Source organism: Platalea leucorodia (genome assembly GCF_965183815.1).
Source record: "Platalea leucorodia genome assembly, chromosome: 3".
Taxonomy (NCBI): domain Eukaryota; kingdom Metazoa; phylum Chordata; class Aves; order Pelecaniformes; family Threskiornithidae; genus Platalea; species Platalea leucorodia.
Window position 1 is genome coordinate 61,440,981 of NC_138825.1, and position 22,735 is coordinate 61,463,715.

At 44.1% G+C, this 22,735-nt stretch overlaps 1 protein-coding gene across 12 annotated transcripts in view; it reads left to right on the forward strand.

The window, feature by feature from the left end:
* Nucleotides 1-22,735, forward strand: part of HIVEP2 (HIVEP zinc finger 2) — a 142,988-nt gene that overhangs the window by 43,860 nt on the left and 76,393 nt on the right. For 10 of the 12 annotated variants that reach the window (XM_082307890.1, XM_082307884.1, XM_082307881.1 and 7 more), the window contains one exon: nucleotides 21,551-21,612. The exons of 1 other annotated variant lie outside the window; for it this stretch is intronic. The gene's annotated coding sequence lies outside the window, so the exon portion shown is untranslated. Of the gene's footprint in view, nucleotides 1-21,550; nucleotides 21,617-22,735 lie in introns of all 12 variants that reach the window. One more of the 12 variants, XM_082307883.1, reaches the window with a different exon arrangement.

Sequence of the window (22,735 nt, forward strand, 5' to 3'; positions counted from 1 at the left end):
AAGGACAGGAAGAGTGAGGAAATGGAGCGAAGGCACAAGGGCGAGCAGGGAAACAACAGGGGGCTGGGAAGAGCACAACACAGGAAAGAGATGATGCTCTGGTGCCGATGAGGGAAAAGTTGTTTTTCAGATGTAATGGAGACAAAAAAAAAAAAAAAAAGAGCAAGAAAATGAAAATACATGAAGTGGGAGAGGATATCAGGGTGATGAGGGAGGAGAATTCAGATTGACATGAACAGAAAACATACGGTTTAATTTCATAGACTGGTCCAGCCACTTTTAAATAGTAGCTGCTAAGTTCATAGCATCAAAAGCTTGTGACATTCTCCATGTGGAGGTTTTGGGGGCTGGTGGGGAGCAGCGGGGCCACATCAGGAGGCTGCTGCAGGCACCAGAGTGGGTGGTTGGAGGCAGATCTCTTCTGTGCACCCTGGCTGGAAACCTAAAGCCAGTATGAATATCCCCAAGGAAAATTGCCCATCCTGCATTTGAAGTCTGGCAGTGAGAAAAACGTGTCCGGTTCTCTCTGAAGGTATGTGAGGACGGGCTGTCGCCACGCAGGCAGGGATAAGGGCTCCCTCTAGATCCCTCTTCTTCCACTTGTTCAAGCTATCTAGGCTACCAGAAATAAACAGCTGAATGGAAATTTTAGTTCTGGCTGTGAAAAGAAGCTTTTGAATGAATTCTGCATCAAATAATGAATGTCTTCTTGCCTCCTCCTCTCCACCTACCTTGTTCCTAAACATTAACATTTCATGTCACTTGAGCTAAGTTCAGTGTCAGACTCACCAGATCCTGCTGAAAAATACACCCCTCTTTTGTGGCAAGCTGGAGAAGATGAGAGGCTTGTGGTGTTTTTCCTTCTCAATCTCTGGGAGAAGCAGCTAAGGCTGTGTGAAGCTGTCTCCTTCCCACTCTCCTAAACTTTGCTCCTAAAAATGCTTCTCCCTCAACGGCTTTACTGCTCCTCTGAAGGAGGCATGGCTTGGCCCCCTTACTGCCATCGTTTGCCAGGGGATTTTTTTCTCAGATTGCGGTGACTTTCATCATGATAGGAGGCTGAAGAAGATTGTTGTGGAATAAGTCATGGGCACCGCTAGCTGCGCCATTTGAAAATCGTTACTTAAGCATGAAAGAGAAGAAAAGAATCAGGAATTATGAGATTTAAACCCTGCCCGAAGCCCCAAACCTCCAAATCATTTCTGCCATTTCCGCTTCCTGTTTTCTAAACACTTGGGCTGTACTTGCGTTGTATTTTTAAGCTTTCCTCCAGAACCGCAAAGGTGAGAAATACCCTTTGTCTAAAATAGGTTGTTCTGTGGGCAGCGGTACCAGTATGTGTTCTCCCATGGCCCTTTCCCCGCCAGGACTTCTCACCCACCTCCTTTGTGCCGCCGCCAGCAGGCGGGAGGCTGCAGGCTGCCCGGCCGGGCTGAGGCTGCGCACCCCTGCTCGCTGCCGGGGTGGCCCTGCAGCACCCGAGGGCTCAGCTCGGGGCATCGGTCTGCCTTTCCTCCTCGGAGCCACCTACCAATATTCTCAAGACTTGTGAGAAGGTCATTATGGAAATTTCGTGAAATTTGTTGTCTAGGAGAGAAGATACAAATGTCTGCAGAGGTGGAGAAACGTGCATTCAAATAGCGGGTTTGTTGTACAAGAAGGGGAATGGTTCTTACTGGGCAGTCATATCTGAAATACACTGCAGTATGTGGTAGTATTTATGATTTAAGATGAATGCTTTTATGGTAAAAGCATGGGGACCTGAGCTTACCTGGAGACCTTAGTAATTTTTCCTACTATAGAGAAAGCAAGTGGTGAAGAGGCACAAGAATGAAATGTGGGTGAAAACAGACCTTCTGACAGTGAGCACAGTCTCACTGCCTTTGGTGGAGAGAGTAGGGATGTTCCTGTATAGCACTGTAGTTATGCAGAGATGTGCTGATACTTGCTTATTTTGATCAGTGCTGAAAAACAGAAGCAAAAAATTGAATGTGGCTTTGGGGTGCTGTAATACAAGGCTGAATCACCTGAAATCAAAGCCAGTTCGAGGTGGAAATACAACGGCTGATGTTTGTGTAACCCCAAATCTCTCAACCTGTCCCTGAATTTATATCTCAGATGTTAGAGAAAAATCACCCTTTCCACAGATGCCGTGTGAGCAGGGCAGCCATTTCTGCACGACAGGAGGAGGCTTTTTTCCCTTTCCTCACCTTGGTGTCCAGTCCAGGAATCAGTGTTTGTTTCAGGCCCTGTGAGTCTTTAATTCTTTTCCAGCAGCAAAACAATTATTTTTGATAGACACACTAGTTGTTTGTTAATTTGTTTATAGTCAGTTTTCCAAGAGATTGCTTTGATGTGGGAGGAACTGAATTCTTTGGGTGCAAATGCTCGCTGCTGACTCTCTCCTTAGTCATTAAGAGATGTTTTTCACATTAAGGCGCCTTTACTTTTAAGGGAAAATGTCAAGCTGATACCAGACATACGAAATGTGTGGTTGCCTAAACAGAAACCATTTGCTGAGCTGCGGCACGTGAGGGCAGGAACGGCCAAGACCAGCCCAAGCCTTCGCCAGCCTCCCCGGGAGAGGCCAAGATCCCCCCGTGCCCTCGGGCTGCTCTGCTGCTGCAGCCGCCTGCACCAGCCCCCAGGACCTGAGACCCCACGGGTGCTGGTTCCAGCTACCGACCTACATCCCTGCCGATATGCCTCCACGCTAAAAGATGTCACTGTTCTTTTCCAAAAAGAACGTGTCTTTTTTTTTTCCAAGTCCCTTGCTACCTTTTTGTATTTTCCAACTGCAGCTCTTTTAACGCTCCTGCCTCTGCAGTTCTTGCCTTTGTATAGGTTATTTTTGGAAACTGGGGAACCAGGAGGAGGGATGGAATTTAGGGGAGTTAACTACAGTAGAAGTAGAAAGCTCTTTCCCTTGGTGTGCTCTTTCTTCCTTCTCCTTTCTTCTTGTGACCTCCGTGGTCCGACCCCCATCGCATCGCTCGTTCCAGGGCAAGCCGTAGCCGACGCTCTTTGTGCCCAGCGAGCGACTTCTTCCCGTGCGGAGGTGTGCAGGTTCGCAAGCTGTGCTTGCCGCTTCCTCCCTGCAGCGGCCATCGTGTTTCTCTTCTGCTTTTCTGGGTCAGCCAGTTGGCCAAAAAGCGGTAGGTTGTTGAGCAGAGTTTTGAGAGCTGTGAAATACTGGTAGCACTTGGGAGGTTATGTGCCTTAGGGTAAATTGTATGCAGAGAAGAATGCGTTTTCTTCATTCTTTCCTCAGTGGGGCAGCTCCATCAAGGTGGCTGGCTTTTTCTTGAAATGTTGGCGTGTTTTTACATCAGAAGTGTTACATGCCGATTGCCAAACTTTGCAAGAAAAAACAAATTTTTTGGAAGACTGGGGAATAGCGACTGAAACCTGACCTAGCGGGGAGATTGGGAGCTCACCTTTTGGCTCTGGGGCATGGGGCAGGCGGTGGTGAGCCTGGACCCCCAAACTGTCTGAGCTCTTCTGCATGGGGGTGATCATTTGATCATTTTGTTCATTTTGAACGCAAAAATGTACGGAGAAATTTTCTGTGAAGGAGCACCGAAGGACTTTCTTTTTTCTGTGTAGGTTTTCTAAGATCACTAGCGCCTAGAAAGACATGGACCATACAGTAGGTCAGGCTGCCCTTTTCATAACTGAGACAGTGTTCGGATAATTGAAATGCCTATGATTGCCCATGAAAATTTGCTGATGTTTACACTGCTGTCAGATATTGAAGTCACACCATAATATTTATTGTGGGATGTTGCAATGGATTTTTAAAATAGATCGATATCAGAGCACAAAGTGGGAATTTTCCTCATTTTTTCTGCAGTTACGAAAATGCCTAAATAGCAGTGTAATGCAGTAAATGTTAAACATTAAAAGCTGGTTTTGTGTGTACTGATAAGAGTAGATTGGTAGGGGAGGAAGTAACTTGAGTTTGGTTGGTAAAGCTGTTAGGAGTATGGTGGAAATCAAAGCGGGGGATGATTGTAGACTCAAAGCAGTAACATGCCGTCTTTGAAGGATAGGTTTGAGTCAGCGACATAAGAAGAAGTGATAATGAGGAGGACTTTAACCCTAAATTAAAAAAAAAAAAAAAAGAGGCAGATGATTCTGTACAAGAAGCTGCACAACTGATGCAAAAAGTCAGCCAAATATAGAGAGAATGAAATCAACAGAACATGAAGTACTCTCTTAAAATGCATCAAAATGGAGGGTTTTTTACTACCATGCTATGGTAGAGATCATTAAACTGTGCAGAATGGTTATGCAAAATGTTCACTGTAGGGACATCACCGTTTTCCGCAGATTCTAGGAAGGAGTGCTGGCATGCCGCCGGCAGTGATTTATTTTCACCCAGCCTCGGTGCTTGTGGCTGGCAGTCAATGAAATCTTCCAGGGTAAATTATTTATTTAATTAAGAATGGCCACAGTTGCACCGAGAGGCTGGCAGCACAGCAGCAGGAAGTCTGTTAGAGATTAAGTCTAACTTCTTATAGATAGGCTGCTTATGTATACTATAAATAATTAAAATCGTAAATAAGTGTATGTTGGCATTTTTGTTTAAGCTTATTAACAACAGTTCATAATATTTAATGTGGTGTATGTACTGCCATGCGTTGTAGTCCTCTAATTTCTTGGTTAACTAACCCAGAGGCTTGTGCAGCAAGCTAAGACATCAGATTGTTGCTAACGGAACTTTTGAACTTTTTATAAGAAAAGGAGACATCAGTAAGAGACGAGTGAAATTTATGAGCGTGTAAGCATGAGCAACCCAAAAACTTCCATTTCAGTAGGCATTCCCATAAGACCAAAGAGAGAAATCCCCCTCTTCTTACACCAAATAGGCAAGGTAATGCTTTCTTCTTAGTTTAACATATTCCAGAGATAACAGTTATAGCTGGTGGTTTGAGGGAGTCCCAGGAAGAGAGAAATTTGAATATAACTGAAGAGAGAAACTGTCACTTGAGGAGAAATCCCCGGAGAGTCTCTACAAGATTTCATATTGTTATCTGTGTTTAAAAAAAAAAAAAAAAAAGAAAAGGTGAAGCAATGTGATTTGGTAATTGTGCTTTTATCAATAAATTTGATTTTTGAAGAATACATTCTGAGTTTGGTCCTTGCTTCCTTTCCCTGATTGTTGAGTAATAAGAAAAAATCTTGCAAGAGGAAAAGAAGCCACCTCTTTTAGAGGAAACCATTAATGGATTTAAGCTGCATAGTTTGGCATGAAGGAAAAAAATGGACAAGTGTTTTGAAAAATATCAGAATTGGACAGTTTTGAAACATTGGACGTATTTGGTTTTGGATGGGCCTAATAAGCAAATCAACACAGAGCTCAATTCACCTTCCGGGGGCAAGTTCCCCTTTCGGCAGGCGCTGGCGGCGGGGGCCAGCAGGCAGGCTGCCAGCAGCCGAGGTGGGGCTCTCTCCTGTGCATGGGGTGGTTTGGACCTTCCCTTCTCCTCCCCCTGTGCTCCCTCCCCGGTCCTGCTGGCTGCCTGATGGCCCTCACTGAAGCTGTCAGCTGAAAACGTCTGAAACGCCCCTTGACTTTGAGAGGTCGGCTTTTCTCTCCACAGCCTGGGCTCTCCAGCGCTGCCGAAACTTGGAGTGAGCAGGCGGTTGGGGTTTGAGGAAGGGTTTCCCGTGGTCCTGGCTGCGGTTTCACGTCCCGGAGCGGCTGCTCCTGCTACCTGTCCTCTGCAGCCGCCTGCCTGAGCCCACGCTGGGCTGGTTTGGGCAGCTGTACGGGCAGCGAGCTGTTGGGCAGCCAGAGGTTTCTGACGGGTTAGCACCTTGGAATGGCTCCCGATGGGCACGGGCAAACTCTAGAGCTGGCAGGAGCACACGGCTGGCGTGGGGGGGAAGAAGCAAAGTGGCATCTCCCCCCTCTTGGGTGGCAGTGCGCCATTGGACTGACCTCGCCAGAGCGTGAAACTGCATCCTCAACCTGCAGATCAGATCTTGTACATGCAAAGTAGTTCACACTTGAGTACTATGTTACATTATCATAGTAATCAGGAATGGATACTAACAAGATGATGGTGAAGGACAGCGGTGTTTCCTGTGCTGCCCTTTTCTGCTCCCGACTTTTGATGACCCCAAGTCACTCTCTGTGTTTCCCTTTCCAGATGGAGTTAGAAATGGGTATACATTCAGAATTGGGTTTTTATTGGCAGCACCTGTGAACACTCCAAGATTGTTTGTGCAAATTTGCAATCAAACTTCAAACTGAAATGAATGTGATTTCAGAATAGTTTGTTTGCAGTCATTGTTTTTATTTTTTGCAAAGAAATAAAAGGCTTTACAGTATCTCCTAGGTACTCCTAGTTACTGTGCACTGGAATCATAGAATCACGGAATGGCTGAGTTGGAAGGAACCTGTAAAGACCATCTAGTCCAGCCCCCCTGCTGCGGGCAGGGACATCTTTCACTAGACCAGGTTGCTCAAAGCCCTGTCCAGCCTGACCTTGAACATTTCCAATGATGGGGCATCCACAGCTTCTCTGGGCAACCTGTTCCAGTGTCTCACCACCTTCATTGTAAAAAAATGTCTTCTTTATGTTCAGCCTAAACCTACCCTCTTTCAGTTCAAAACTGTTGCCTCTTGTCCTGTCACTACAGGTCTTCGTAAAAAGTCTCTCTCCATCTTTCTTATAAGCCCCCTTTATATATTGAAGGACCACGGTAAGGTCTCCCTGGAGCCTTCTCTTCTTCAGGCTGAAAAACCCCAACTGTCAGCTTTTCTCCGTAGGAGAGGTATTCCATCCCTCTGATCATTTTTGTGGCCCTCCTCTGGACCTGCTCCAACAGGTCCATGTTTGTCTTGTGCTGGGGACCCCAGAACTGGATGTGGTATCCAGGTGGGGTCTTACAGGAGCACAGTAGGGGAGGGAGAATCACCTCCCTCAACCTGCTGGCCATGCTTCTTTTGATGCAGCCAAAGATACGGTTGGCTTTCTGGGCTGCAAGTGCACATTGCCAGCTCATATCTAATTTTTCATCTACCAATATCCCAAAGTCCTTCTCTGCAGAGCTGGTCTCAATCCCTTCATCCTCCAGTCTGTACTCACGCTGGGGATTGCCCTGACCCAGGTGCAGGACCTTGCACTTGGCCTTGTTGAATTTCATGAGGTTTGCATTGGCCCACTTTTCAAGCCTGTCAAGGTCCCTCTGGATGGCATCCTGGCCCTCGGGCGTGTCAGTCATACCACTCAGTTTAGTGTCATCCACAAACTTGCTGAGGGTGCACTCAATCCCATTATGTCATTAATAAAGATATTGAACAGTATCAGTCCCAATATGGACCCCCAAGGGACACCACTTGATACTGATCTCCATTCGGACATTGAGCCGTTGACTGCAACTCTCTGGATGTGGCCATCCAGCCAATTCTTTGTCCATTGAATAGTCCATCCATCAAATCCATCTCTCCAATGTAGAGAGACAGGGATGTTGTATGAGACTCTGTCAGAGACCTTACAGAAGTCAAGATAGATGACATCAGTTTCTCTTCCCTTATCCACCAACGCAGTCACTGTAGAATAATATATAGAATAAAGTCGTCATGTTTTGATGGTTAACTTTATTTGGTCCCTTCAAGTCAAGTGGCATACATATGATGTGAACAGACCACTGAGACTACTACTGTTTTTCATCACCATATTCTAAAAATACTTTGAAAGAATTTTGGTGAAGAATGGATCTGGAAAGTATTTTTAATTAGTAGCTTGGGATAGGAAAGTACCCTCTCCTCAACTTAGAGCTACTCAACTGTAAACGAGCTAGTAATTTAACAGACCCAAACTGAGTACAGTGAAATGAAGAACCGTCAGATCCTTTTGCTGCAGCTGCAGAAGAGGCTATTGCTATCAAATGCTAGTTTCTCATTTCAACAAAACCTGGTTCCAGGTGCTCAGGCAACAGCTTTCCTTAGTTTCGTGGTTTGATTTGCTTTAAAACTTTGGTATAAACCCTGTAATTTACTGTTAAGCATGCAACCAGTTTAGACTATATAACAGGTAGTGATAATGTGAAATTTAACTTTAAGTATACTTATTTCCAGAAATAAAAATGTTGATTTTCATGTTAAATATCTAAAATAAGCACAACTCCCACCACCACCATCCCTTGTTACTCGTCTTGGATTTCTTCAGGGGTGTTTGCATGCAAAGGGAAGTATCAGATTCCTACTTCCATATAGAGAAAAATCATTATGTCATCTCAGAAGCCTCTACTTCTATAATATTTTAATATTGCTTTTCAGTTATAATCAATATTACCTGTTTTGCCAATGCTAGCATTGGGAGAAAAGCCCTACAAGATTGATGTGCAGGCAGAATGAGAATAGCATGACTATTTTTATGTTTCTGACATCAGTGTCCTGGTTTATCTAATGTTGTATGACACGGTGACTAAATGCTCCATACTATTCCATCCTCAGTGAGCCAAACATCTCTTCCAATATTGCCCCTTGTTTCAAAAGTTGTAGAAGCTTTAAAAGAATAATTTGCTAATTTGGGGTGTTCTCTTGCTGTCTGTTTGGAAAGCTAATAGTCTCTTTATTTTTCATAAACAATATTCCTACACCACATTAATGTATATTCCTAACTGGATGCTCATGGGTCAGTAAGAGATAATTCATCAGCTTCCTACTTCAAATACGGCATTTTTAAAACTTATCATGAAGCTTTGTTACAACAGGACATCTCTGCACTCTTTTATACTTATTTAGATGGGTACATTTAGTTACCATCATGATTCCTGTTCTGTCCTTTACCTGTTTTCATTATTTTTTCTCTATATTGAAAAGCAATACATTTTTACTACTGGGAACAGTAAAAGCTGCTCCTACCACATCCTCATTTTTCCACATCTCCTTTTACCCCATAGATACCACCTTCACCGCCCCTCTGTCACATTCCCACATCTGTACCTATTCTGTAAAAGGGTTTGCTGGGTTCTCTTATGTTTCAAGAAAACAGGCTTTTGAAAAGTCTGTTGACTTCCAGAAGTAGTTGCACAAACCAGCCTTGTGCTAGGTCTCCTGTATGAGAACTGACAGAACTGACAGCTGGTTGTAAAAGAAAAAAAAAAAAAAAAAAAGAAGAAAAGTGAACTATGCCAAGAATTTCACTTTCCAAATGGAGCAAAATGCCTGTTTTACATGAACAAAGGGATTTGACTATTCCTTGTTCAAACAAACCCCTGGTCTTTTAATGATGTAGAGATTTGGATTGCATCCCCTTAATGAGTATTGACTGAGTCTGTGGTGTCCTTTTCCTGCAGGTGTGTGTGAAAGTAATGTTACCTGTAATGTTGTAGTAAGGTGCTAGAGAAATGGAGCCCCAGGACCCTTCCAAAATGCCTGGCCGCTGTGGTTAACCCATTCTGTGTTTCAACTGGCAAATGGCACGTGAGAAGTTAACTTTCCCAGCCCAGCTGGATGTTGCAGGAGCAGCCTGGTGCTTCCCAAACATTTGAGCAGTTACCGCTTTACAGCTGCTCTTCAGACAGAGAAATAAGAGGGTGTATGCTGCAGCTTTCTTTTTCCCAATGAAGGTATAAACAGACCTTTTGGGAATTATGAACACAGCCCTAAAAGTTAGTCAGTCTCAAAGTATTTATGTTGAGCTTCAGATCCTGGTCTCCCTCCTACGTTTACTTTGATTAAAGGTTGGTGTGGTGCTATGGACATCCCTATGGCTTTAACTAAATGCACAGAGACAGCCAGCTCCGGCCAGCCTCTGCCTCCTGCAGCTGGGGAAGGAGGAAGAGAACAGAGCTTTAACCCTGCTTTCCACACAGCTTCCCAACCGCTCGCGTCCTCTGAGTGGCCGGTGGCCGCTGGTGTGACTCAGAACAGATGCACCCGCTGGTGGGGTTGCCAAAGAGCTGTCCTGGCAGCCTGCGCTCGGCGGGCACCTCGTGCTGCTCCCCCCTTGGTGCCGGGGACACCACAGGCACGGTGTCTCCTGGGGCAGCTCCTCCTCGGCAGGGATTTCCCTCCAGACGGGGGATCTCCTGTTCGGGATTTGGGCACCGTTTCGTTTGCCTTACCTGTCATACTAGAGATGGGGTCCAGGGTATGCATTAGCATCCCTGCCTCGTAGCTTTTCTAGCTTTGAAGATGCAGCAGTGCTCCCGGCACGTCCCTGCCACAGCCACGCAACGGTGTGGTGATGGGGCCGTGTACCTCGGTCATACCCCATGCAGCCTCTGCGGAGAGGGGCTGGAGGGAGAGGGGAGGGCAGCACGGCGGGTGGAACGGGGAGAGCATCCCTTCGACAGACGTCAGAGTGAAAGAAGAGGCAAGCTCGCTCCACTCGCTTAGGCTTGTGCGATGGCAAAAGGGAGGTCCTGGGCTGTGAGTTGTGAAACTGTCTGATCCATCACTGACTAATGTTACATGAATTTCAGCATGTGTGGCAAAACATAATATATGGCTTATAAACTGTTTAAAGGCTCCTGATAAAGGCGGGGATTATAATACTTCTGAATGGGTGAGGGGCTTAGTGTGTTTCATGTGAAACATTGCAGGTTGTATTTTCCCATGGAATTTGCAAACTCACTACAAAGTATATTTAGGTACTTCACAGGTCATCGGTGAGATGGTATCATACACATTTACACCTCTCCTATTTTTCATGGCACTTGTGTTATTGTAAGAGCTCCTACAGTTGAGAGCACTAGGGGATTTTGAATGTTTTGACTACCACATCTTCTGTCGGAAGCAAATGGTTTTATTCCAGGGCATTGCATTGAGTGGGCACCAGCGAAAAGACCCGGGAGTGACAGGAGGAGAAAAGAGAGACTGGTGCTAGGTGTCTGCAGCAAATTGGTTAGGATAATCAGCTAGAGGGCACCAATGAATATTTCTTCTTAGGGCTGTTAAATTAGGCCATGTGGACTGCCAGCATATAGATGCATGAGAGAAACGTGAGGGCTTTGCAAAGCAGTTGTGCTAAAAATAATTTTCGGTGTTATTTTTAATAATGTTATCACAGATGAAGAAAGGGAGGTAGAAGTTTGTAGCCTGGGACATTTCTTTCTCCTGCTTTACAGGGTAGACACTATAAACCCTTGAGTGTTTGTTTGGCTAGGTAATGCTTTCCAAAAGTGTGTCAATGAAATAGGCATCAGAGTCATAAAATACTTTCCTATATTTAGATTTTAAATATGCAATAGAAAGTCATTAACTTTTAGACTCCTAAGCACCAAAATTGCTTCTGAAAAGGGGACTTGAATGTTAAAATCAGTTAATTAAAAAAATAAAGATTTTAATATTGCCAGAAATGCACAGTCAGTGTTTTGCCATCAGCAGTGTTAGTAGGTTCAGTTATATCCCAGTAATTTTGGTTGCTGTGAGGGCATGAGAAGGATCCTGAAACTGTTGAAGGGGGCAGGAGTATTGTGGGATTCCCAGTTGATTGGTTAATTTACAGGATTATGTTTTTAGCTTGATATTAGTGCCAAAAAAATTCCAGTTGCACAGAATCACAGAGTAGTTTAGGCTAGAAGGGATCTCTGGGGGTCATCTTTCTAGCCCCTGCTCAAAGCAGGTGCATGGTACATGGTTTTGCATGTCATCAATAACTTACCTTTACGTGGTTTTGATTTATGCAAGAAAGATTAACTACTCAGGTCTTTTTTTGAGTAGTAGACAGGCAAATGCCAAAGAGGGGTAAAAATTAAGCCAAAAGTATTTTACAAAGAAGTTGATCCAGATAGCATTGAAGCATAACCAAAATATCCCACACCACATATATTGACTTTTTTTTAGAACAAACATTGCTCTTCGGTAGCACAAGGGACTTAGTCTGAGCATTTATGAATTAATTTTAAATTGTTCTTTTCATTGGTGGCTAATATACAGGAGGAATTGGTAAATAGTAAGAGCAAAGGCTATACAGCATTTTATAGCCAGTGGTTCTGTTTAGACTTAATCCCTATAATGCAGTGTTAAAATTTACAAAACAGCTTGTAATTGCAGTAGCTTATTTAAACCAGCTATTTGTGGTTATGTCTGCTGAGGAAACTTAAACTTCAATGTTCCCCAGCCATCTAATAGCAGCAAATTGACTGCGGGTCTCTTGTAAGAATATCTAAATGTAGGCTGTTGAATAATCCCTTTGGGGGCCCTGTAACTATTTTTGTGCCTGGATATGCGTCATCAGTGGGTATTTTCTCTGGTGACTAGCTTACATCAGTAGGTCTCCTACCATACACTCTATCAGTGAGTGACTTATGATTGATGGGAGTCACGGCTGCTGTTTAGCTTTTATCTGTGACCTCAAATAATGGACAACAGGAATTTCCAGGCTGTTAAATTCCTTGAATGACTGAAGACACGGGATGGCTCTGCTGATAAACGCAGGTAGTACCCAGATACTGGGTGTTCACCGGGGGCTGAGGTGGGGAGGAAGGAGAGGGGGGTTCCTCGGCTGCAAGGCGGTGAATCCGGCTCCGACGTGTAGCTGAAAGGTACGCTTCCCCGGACGCCGGGGAATCGGCCGCGCCGGAGGACCGCCGAGAGACCGTGATGCTCTGTCTGACTCTCCCAGGCTCTCCAGCCATACGTGTCTGCCGGTGGCTGTGTCGTTTCAATGCGTTTAACTGGCTGATCTTTAGGGCAGTTCGTCAGTGGTTTTATCCCAGGGAGACGCGCAGTTTGCAGCTCTGTGGAGGGAAGTGCTGTGGAATTTTCAGCTGCAGCCTGGCTGTTTTCTTAACCCTTTTTGTTACTGCCTGTGAGCAGCGAGCGGATTTATTGGAGTGCTTAATCCAGGTGCTATCTGGGCTAAATCGGAAGGTGCAGTAGGCTATGTGGTTTTAAGGTTAAGTTGCACCTGCCACGGTGACCCACTGAGCATGTGGTCGTAGTTCATTTCCTGGTGTTCGGTACTTCATATTACAAAAATAAAGACTGCAGATACTGAGTTACCCCTCTGTCTCCTTCCACTCTGCCTTTCTGTCAGAAGCTGACATGCGAAATGGGGCTGCAAGACAGCTATGAGATTTTTGTGAGTGTTACCTGTGATGAATTTAGCAGCTTGAGTCAGCCCTATGGCGAGGCACTTTGTCATTTCTTCTTCTTTCCCCCGTTCTTCCCATCTCTCCCAGGCTCAGTCCCTTTGATACAGCTGTGGTAGGAAACAGATCAGCTCTCTGTGAACTCGAGCTCAGAAGTCTCTCAAGCCCTTCTCCTGGCAACCAGGGAGTAAAAATGACAGACGTGGATGCTCTCCATGTGATTGATGATTAAAAAAAGTCCTTAATGCTGTTTATCGCGCAGCATTGTTTGGCTGAGGGAGGACAGCAGCTGGATCCAAATTCCTCCTCACCACTTCTTCCTGTTGGCAGGTGGCCCTCCGCACGGGCCGGGCTTGCAAACTCTCATGCGGGTCTTACTTATTTGAGTGCCTACTATTGTTTTGCACTCAGGTGACAGCAGACTGAGTTTTATGCAGGATTTTGAGACTTGAAAACTTTCAGAGGGAAAACAGGAGCTTCGTTTTAACTCGCCTGTGTGTCTCCTCCTCCACAGGTACTAGCCCAGAGGTCGTAGGTAATGAATGAAACCGGGCTTCCTGCAGGGGCCGGTTAACCCACGCCTGTGCGTTTGTTGACACAGTGCTTACATGCATGTGGATGCCCTCCGTCTGAGGGGTACAGGTTATGTATACCTTTCCATTCCTTGCAGACAGGTGCCCGGTACCACACATGCACTGGGTCTGAAGCAAGTTTCCTCACCTGCTCTCTGGCTAGTTGAGTGCTGGTTAAGAATTGCATTCGCCAGAAGTAGTAGGAAGAGAAGCGGCAATTAAGAAGAGGCTTGGAAGATCAAGGGAGAGGAGGGAATGAAAAGGTTTTCATTGAACTGTGATTTACGAGTATACTCTTCCTTTGTTTCTATATTTTTTTTTTTTTTGCAGTCACTTCAATAAGACTTTGTGATTCATGACAAACTGGTTATATAATTCAAAATCTGTAAAAGGTTAAGCACAAAAAGCTTGCTGAATCTTGAGTCATTTGCATTAAAATTCAGTGAATTTTCCTGGGGTACTGTGCTTTAGAAAATGTAAAGCTTGCTAACTGGTTGATGTTGCCATATCTATTATTTGCCACAGCTTTCTAGGAATCATTATGCCCAGCTACACATTAATATCTTTTGGCTAATATTGATCTCCTTTTCCCCCATTTTTAGGGGGGCTGTATTTTAGGGTAGTGATAGTATTTTAGGGTAGCTTTGATTTACAGGGTTTGTGCGAAAGCTCAGCATCACCAACTTTCCAGAAAGACTCCGCAGGCCTTCAAAACATATTTTAGAAAGGGTCGTTGTTTGCTAGGAGAAAGAGTTAGCAAGTTGCCTGCTGTTTCCTGATGCTTGGCACTGGGGCTGTCTGCAAGGCGGAGGGATGAGGTCCAAACTGACATGCAGCAGTGTGTCTAGGTACCTCCCTGTGTGCTGTGACAGAGGTGTCGCCTTGAGGACAAACTAATTTAGGTGCTGATCCTGCAGTGAAGTCATGGCAGGTGGATGCCTGGGTCCATATGCCTACACCTTGTTGACTTCAGTGACTAAGTTCAGGCACCAAGGTCTGCTTGCACAGCTTGAATTGAGGAACGATGACCACAGTGGCTAAAGCCTTGTTTTTCCGAAAGAGCCTTCGCCTATTCAATGGCCACCTTTAAAATCTTGTCAGTCACCCTGGACAGCGGCTAACCAGGTATTTCATCTTCGTAGTTAAAATAATTAGGTGTTGTGAGCAAGGGATAGTGCACATTCACTGGAAGTCAAAGCATCCGCTGCTGCATCTTGTAGTAACTCCATCGGCAAACCTCTCCCTCCTCCAGCGAAGCGTGTTGGTGTTTCAGTGTGCAACTAGTTCCCAGTGGGCACAGGACTGTAATTACCATACTTGGGAGGCGAAAACGAAGACTGAATCTGACACGGGAATATCAGGGGCTTCATTTTGAAATTTTTTTAAAGATTAAATACAATTAATTTCTCTCCTACCTGTTAAATCTATGACTGCACACTCTGTACAGCTGCTGTAGTGTTGGATATTTGCTGAGGGTCATAACAACGGATCGGTATTTAATAGTTTTCTATCGTTTTGACAAAGTACTCTCCGTGCTTAAATACTGTTGAGAATAAAGAGGTGCCCTGAGATGGGAAGAACAGCAAAGACAATACAAAGCTCACCTTGCCCACGGCCCTCCCTTCTGACAGCACTATTTTGTTTGAAGAGTGACTGTATGGAGCAGGCAGTGCTGCTCAGTCATTAACGAAATCATTAACGCAAGTAGAGATATGTTGCTACTGTGAGCCGGCTATACATTGTAAAAGTATTCTGAAATATGAGGCAAAGTAGTGATTGCACTACTTCAGGACACTTCAGAATCATCTTATAATAGTCATAAATACTTGACCTCTCAAGGTGATCTTTGTGTTTCCATAAAGTCAACTTGAAATCGTTGAACCAGTTCCTAGGTACTAGGAAACTCCAATTTTGGTCAGCTTGTGTGAGGAGGGGCTTGGATAGTTCATTGGTTTATTTTGGATTTTGTTTCTTTGGGTGTTCTGGGGGAAATACGCGCTAGCCATCGCCTCATTTAGACATTTTCCTGCAGGGAAAAATAAGGAGTTACTCATAAGCACTGTTGATGTTTGTAGTGAGTGCAGTAATAAAGGCCGAAGAGGAAGAAAAAGCAATGCAGTGAAATAGCATAAGGAAAACACAGCGTAAAGAAAAGTTGCAAAAGTAAAAAAAGGTATCGGTATTTCATTTTTGTGGTATTCAATTTTTTTAATCCCATTGATGAGATAAATGAAGGGCCTTCCATCTTTTTGATGTTGTTGTGTACAATGATGTGAATGAATGGAGTCAAGTGAGACTTCAGCTCTTCCTGCACGCTCTGTGCCTGATGACCTTGGTCCCGAAGCCTTTGCTCATGAGCTCAGTGCCTCCTGCAAGTGGCCAGCGACTTTCACAAGACTGTTGGAGGTTCAGGACCAGGCTGTCAGTGAGTTAATAGATTTGTAAATGTTACCCTGGCATCGAGTTAGTTTGAAAGGAATCCACCCATTTGTTTGCACGTGGGGAAGAAGAGAGAAGGAAGACACTGCAGGTGAAGCCTGTGTACTGCGGCAGACGGGAAGGTACCTCCTTTACATCAGTAGCCTGGCACCAAATCCTGTAAACTGTGGCAAAGTCTTTTCTTCCTCTCCTGTTTTGTTTCCTGTATATACACAGCTCAGTAATTCCTGTAGGGATTTTTGCTCTTGGCAGTATTTCTCTTTAGTGCCACAAAGTGAGCATTTTTCCTGCAGGACCTCAAACAGCTCAACAAGTGGTGCGCTGCCAGTGACTCAGCGCAGAGTCCCTGTCCATCTGCTCGCAGCCACGAGCACTCCCTGCCAGCCTCCTATTTTCAGATGCAAAGCCGTATGTGAATCCTGAGATAGGAGCGGGTAAGGGACAGGGTTATCCTGGGTAAAGAGGTCCCGTACCCCAAGGAGACAGTGAGGGAAGAAGCTCCCTTCGAACCCCGGTTAAAATCTTCCCGAGGCAGATCATGGCCCTTTGCAGGGTGTTCAGATTGGCTTGGAAACTTGGTGTAAAGGAGGTGAGAAAGAAATGCCACACACTGACATCCCCAGGAGCCTTGATAATGTCAGGACACCTGACAGTACAGCGGTACTTCAAAAATATCACTGTTGTGAAGGATTTACATGATACTGCAGTAGCTAATAACATGAGTGCAGTACAAGGCACTAATTCAAGATTGCTGAGGAGTTTGCCAAGTGTCTGTAGTTTCGTGTCATGATTTTGTCCCTTTGCAGATAGGCCTTTATCACTGAGGAGTTCTTCAGAAACTCATCCAGCCTTTCTTGTTCTCAAGCACAATTGCCAGTTGCTACCCTGCTAGTTAGAAATAATAGCAACTAAGTTAAAAAATGGAATTCCTTATCAGGTAGTAATTTTGTTTTCACAAACTTATTTCAACATGTTCAAGGATGGACTTTCTGCAGCTTTCCTTCTTGTGCACTTATTTATACTTTTAGGCAGTGAAGTGAATGTATGTTCAGGGATTGCTCTGCATGCTGCTTGTGACTGTTCAGGGACAGAGGAGATACAAAGTTAGTCCATGAGGTCCTGATGTCTGCTGTCCCTTGCTTGGAAGGTAGGATATCAATCTGCAGTGTGAAACTCCTTCCCCCCTCCAGGGAATTCAATTTCCGTATACAAAGGCCAGCCAGAAATCCTAATCTGGAAGTCTGCAGTTTGGGAACGAGAAAGAAGTGGGGTTATGACAACTAGGAGACACAAAACTCTTTGAACCCTCTTTTACTAGTGTGGAGGGAGAAGTAATAGTGATCAAATTTTCTTAGTGTAACCAAATCATGGATCATCACATTGAGTAAAGAGAATAGGAACCTTTGAGGTTGCTTTGCTAGTAGATCTCCACCCTATGTAAAGGTCAGGGCCATGTGCTGACGAAATACAGCCTGTCTTTAAATGCAAAAGGTGATGATTTTTCACCCTTTTGACTCTTGACCAGGAGCTCAGGTCTCATTCCACCGGAAACTTGCCGCTGGTTACAGCGGGAGTGAGGTTGCAAATCAGAAGATCAGTTGCTCTTTTTAGTTTAGCATTTTCTACCTTGATCGCTATTAAATTAGATAGATACCACAGTGGTAAAACCATCAAAGCCAAGATCACCCAGAAGGAAATAGCAGTCTCAAAGAGGTATAAAGGAGTAAAATGGTGCAAATGAACAAAAGGAGTATTAGGTTAACTACCAGGAAAAAAAATCATTCCCGTGAAGGTCTGTTCTCCTGATGGAATCCAGAAGAGCTGATGAGTTTGAGCAACTCAAGAGTGACCTGGACAAAACATTGTAAAATATGCTACATAGATTTTTGTTATTTGGGTACGAGATGATCTAATAGACTTCAGCCATTTCCTTTTTGATCTAATTTCTGGGATTCTGTGATCACTTTTTAAAAAGGTCATTTTCTTGCCTGTCTCCCTGCAAACCTTCTTCCTGAAACTTTTTGGCACTTTTTACCACAAAGGAAGGCATTTGCAGAAATACAACATGGTGGTATTTTGAAGACTCCAAACAGATTTTTCATGACCATATCTCGCCATAACTCCATTGTAAAATTCCCAGAATAGTTGATGGGAATTTTGCATTAAAATTATATGGTCTTTATATCTAGCTACTCTTTAGAGGCCTGAGTCATATTCATGCTCTATTCCCAGAGTAGCCTTCTTCCAGTTCTTTAAAGATACAGTTTGGCTTTACAGGAAATAATAATCATGCCTACCATACTGTAACTAAAATATTCAGACACATGAATCTTTTTCTTGACTTCCTATAAAAATGTCATTTGTAGCGTTATTTTGTTTGTTCTGGTTTGACTATTATATAAACAAGAATTTATTAAAGCGTTAGCTCTAAGTTGCTTGCTTTCTTGAGACTGCAAGGTCTTACAAAAAATATTATTGAAACTGCAGGGCAAAACCACGTATTAACAGAAAAATGAATAATGAGTCTGTTTTCATACGGATTTTTTAAAAAGTACAGCTTGTAGTTGAACTAAATGTACTATTTCTTCCACTGCAGCCAGGAAGCCCTCATAGACTTTTGACAGCGCCGCCAAAAAATTAATGCTTCAGCTGTTTAAAAGATATCAAAAGCTTGTTTGACAATTGTAATCTCTTCCAGGAATTTCCTTTCCCATTTTCCCTCCCTATAAAAACTGATAATAAGATGCTTATATAGTAGAAACGGAAAGTCAGAGGTATGTTACAAAGTGTTGTGCATTCCTTCCAGCCTCATGAGATGAGGCACGACATCTCCATGGCGGGCTAGAAAACGTGGGCACTCCATTGTGTAAGTAGAATTTGCTTCAAGGATTAACAGCTTGCCAAGATAGCGCAGATTTAAGTGTTTCCTAAGCCATTTTTGAGTTTTTACGTAATGTGGCAGCCAAGAGGAGAGCTGTTGGAGATGGCTGGGTAGGAACTCAAAGCAGTGACCAAGGAAAGACAAAAAAAAGAGGAAGCAGAGAAATATGCTGCATGTGCCAGCGTCAGTTGACACAGCAGAACTGAAGGCAAGGGAAAGCAGTGCCAGCCCGGCTTCTCTCGTATTTCTGTACTCGCTTTTGCACGCAACAAGATGTGACAAACTGAAATGAGTCGCAGCTTGAACTTTTGCTCTGAAGTGTATCGAAAAGCCACTGAAACATGGACTCAAAGGTCAGAACTGTTCCCTTTTCTGTAACAAATTCCCAGGACAGTTGTTAATGCTACTCTGTCTTTTCAGGCTAATCTTTAATAGTACTCACTCATACATAATATGAAATATATAGTATTACTGTGGCTGTGGTGAGGAGCGCTTTGTTCTTCTCTAATGATAGAAAGGAGATTCTGTGTTAGGAAGAGTGAGATAATGAAAGAGGTTGCCAAAAAAAAAGCCACTATGTTTGCAGAGGGTGCCCTTGTGTTCAGCAAATGCCAATTAGAGAAATGTCACTTTATGTGTACGATGGGTTATTACTTCACAAATACTTGTACAATTATGCTCTGGGTCAGAAGGGCAAATTACCTTCACCTCACAGCCGTTATTTTAAAGCAAACACAACTGTCAGGCACACAAATATCAGGCGTTGCGGAAGGGGAACAGTGAAGTAATGACTGAAAATTCAGGCTAAAGAGACAAAGAGTCAATGTAGCAAGCCTTGGCATTGTGGGAGGTAATTTTTACCATGTCTACACTACACGGATTAGAAACATCATCTTTATATAACAGAGAAGGGAACGCTTCCTTCTACCACTTAAATAGAGTTAATATACTGTTATGTTGTTCTGATGCTTGGAAATGGGATAAGAATATACATTTCTTTCAGTTACCTTCTTTGATGCTGAGATGTTTGTAATCCACGTGCCTTTGTAAATGAGTTTGTGTACTTCCTTCTGTTGTGCTACCAATGGTCTGGTATCACCATCATCTTCCTGATATGCCCTGCTCTCAGCTCTTGTGTGGCTCTGACTGACTTCAGTAAGTGGAATAAAGAGCAGTTCTGCAAGTGACCTGGTGCATGTTCTGCTCGGTATTTTATTTTGTATGTTTTGCCTAAAGATTCAGTAGATTCGAGTCTAAAGAGGCAGAAGGCTCTGTGGATGCTGCGGCCATCTCGGGTGTGTACAGGATAGCTGTGCTATATGTGGATTGGGGAGTTTTGCTCTAAGGCTATCAGGTTTGTCTTCCCTTCTAATGTGGCTGCCATCTGTGCTTGTGCTGGCTTCTCCCTGGGTCATAAGAAAGAACACACTTCAGCAGGGATTCTGTTATCGTCGGTGGCCTGAACCTTTGTGCTCGCTTGACCTCATACCTCTAGGAAGCTCAGCTGGCAAACGTAGCATAGACCTTTGTGGCAACACCCTCTGGGGTGCGTGGGCTGCCGGTTAGGTTGTCCTGCTTCCATCTCTGCTGAGGTATTTTCATTGACATGCTCTTTTCACAAGTTTGAAATCCCTGCGGCTTTAAAGTACCATCTTTCCCTAAAGAGGAAGCACTGCACTCGCCCGAGGACCTGCTCGAACCCAGCATCTGCTGGGGCAGAACGGGGTGGCAAAAGTTAAATGGAGAGCATTAGTTTGAAAAATTCTATGAGGTCACCATCCTTTTAAATTGGTTTACACAGATGGCTGTCTGGTTTGTTGCTTTGTCCTTGCTTAATAGTAACTGTTTATGGAAAAACGAATTGCTTTGCAGAAGGAGGTCCAAAAACTCATGCTGTTGTTTCCCTCACTGGAGATCTTCATGTTATTATGGGCATACAAAGATTTGGCCTGAAACAGAGATTAATTATGAAGTGTGCAGCGAATAATTAACTGTTTGACTTTTTCCTAAGCTCTGTAGTCACTGGGTTAGAAATGATTTCCCAAACTGCAGGAGATAAGAGAAGGTTATTCCTCATTTCACAATGTCCGTATTGTTAGAGCTTTGTGCTGTGTGTACTCTGACATCAGCTGATACCTACGCAAGTCGCGTCCAGCTTCTCATCCAAACCACTTCCTGGGGTTTTCTCGGGTAATGGCAGTGATTCAGAAGACACCGCAGTGCCTTCAGAAAGCCATTTCTTACATGTCACACCCAGACTGTGTGACCGGGAAGAAACGAGGTTCTTTCTTAGGAAAGAGTTTTGATCTTAAAAATACCCACTTTTTTGTTTGTTCTGCATTCAGATTTAGATGTGCATTGCTTGGCTTGTGTCCTACTGACCTGTTCATAAACTTGTGGTATGTACTGTGGAAGATGTAGGAATATGATGTACATGTATGCATGAAGCAGGAGCCTGAGACCAGTCTCCAGGCAGAGACGCTCCTACCTGGCATCCACAATTGCTCCTACCTGGCAAAAAAAAAGCCAGGATATAGACAGGATTAAAATTTTTTTAAAGGAAATCAAATCTAAATAATGGTACTCTGCACTTTTGCAGGACTGTCTACTTAAGAAGCTGAGAGTGAGTTAGAAACATTGATGAAGCCTCTATTCTGTGAGGTGGGTATGTGTTTTTATTACTATTTTGAAAAAGCATAGAAAATTCAAACCATTTGCCCAAGTCCACACACAGAGCTATTTAAGAGCCATGAACAGAGCTCAGAAGTTTTCTGCCACGGCACGTGTTGTGATCAATACTTACAAATAAGGTTTTTTGCACTCCTCTGGAAGGAAGTGATGAGTTTTTGCATTCTGTTAGCGTTTGAAGTGGCTCTTCTAATTTTCGATTTCTGACTAATGGAATAAGTGACTCTCACAGATACTTTTGCTCCGCTGTCCTCCCGCTCTTGTTGTGTGGTGGCCTTCGATCACAGTTTGGGGAGATAACAATCTGTGATAAGGAAGTCAGTGGAAATCAAATGTGTCCACTGGATCCAGGCCAAACATAATCTGGGGTTCAGAAACGTTCAGTGTGTTTCATTACTTTTTTATTTTAGCATTTTGTCACGGTCAGATGCACCAGCAGTCTTTTAATAAATCCCCTTCCGCGTTGAGACTTGCAGCGCAGGTTCACAGACCCATGAGGGCTGGATGATTTGAATAACTCCGAGAAGTGAAACTGAACATTTGTGGGTGCAGCAACTACAGGCAGCAAAACTAGTGAATCCTTGTAATTTTGGTAGCCTTTGTCATTACAAGATACTGCATGCAAAACCTTCAGCTCTGCTTGCCCTCTGCATCAGCAGCTCGGACGTGGACCCGCAGCGCTTCTGTGTGCTGGGCCGGTCGCCCACCCCTGCTCGAGCAGCCGCGCTCCCGGGGGACTTGTTTTGGGCAGTGGCCTGACAAAACTCCCTCTTGGGTCTTGGTTATCTGCACAGGTTTCCCTTTTGGCTTTGGGAGATAAACCCAGTGAGTGGGCTTCTGCCTCCTGCTTCATGCCATCGCGATCCTGGACTTGCTGTGGCAAGGAGCAAGTCAGGATTGCAATGTGTCTCTTTAAGGATTTGGGTTTTTCTTTAAACCGGTGTTTGCCTTTAAATGCCTTTCTTGAATAAATTACTCTGACAGTAAGTACCAGAATATATATCGATAAAATATGGATTTATGCATGCCAGCATTTATCTCTTTTGTGTCTATTCACAAATACGTACCAAAAATTGACTCTAGCTCCATATGGCTC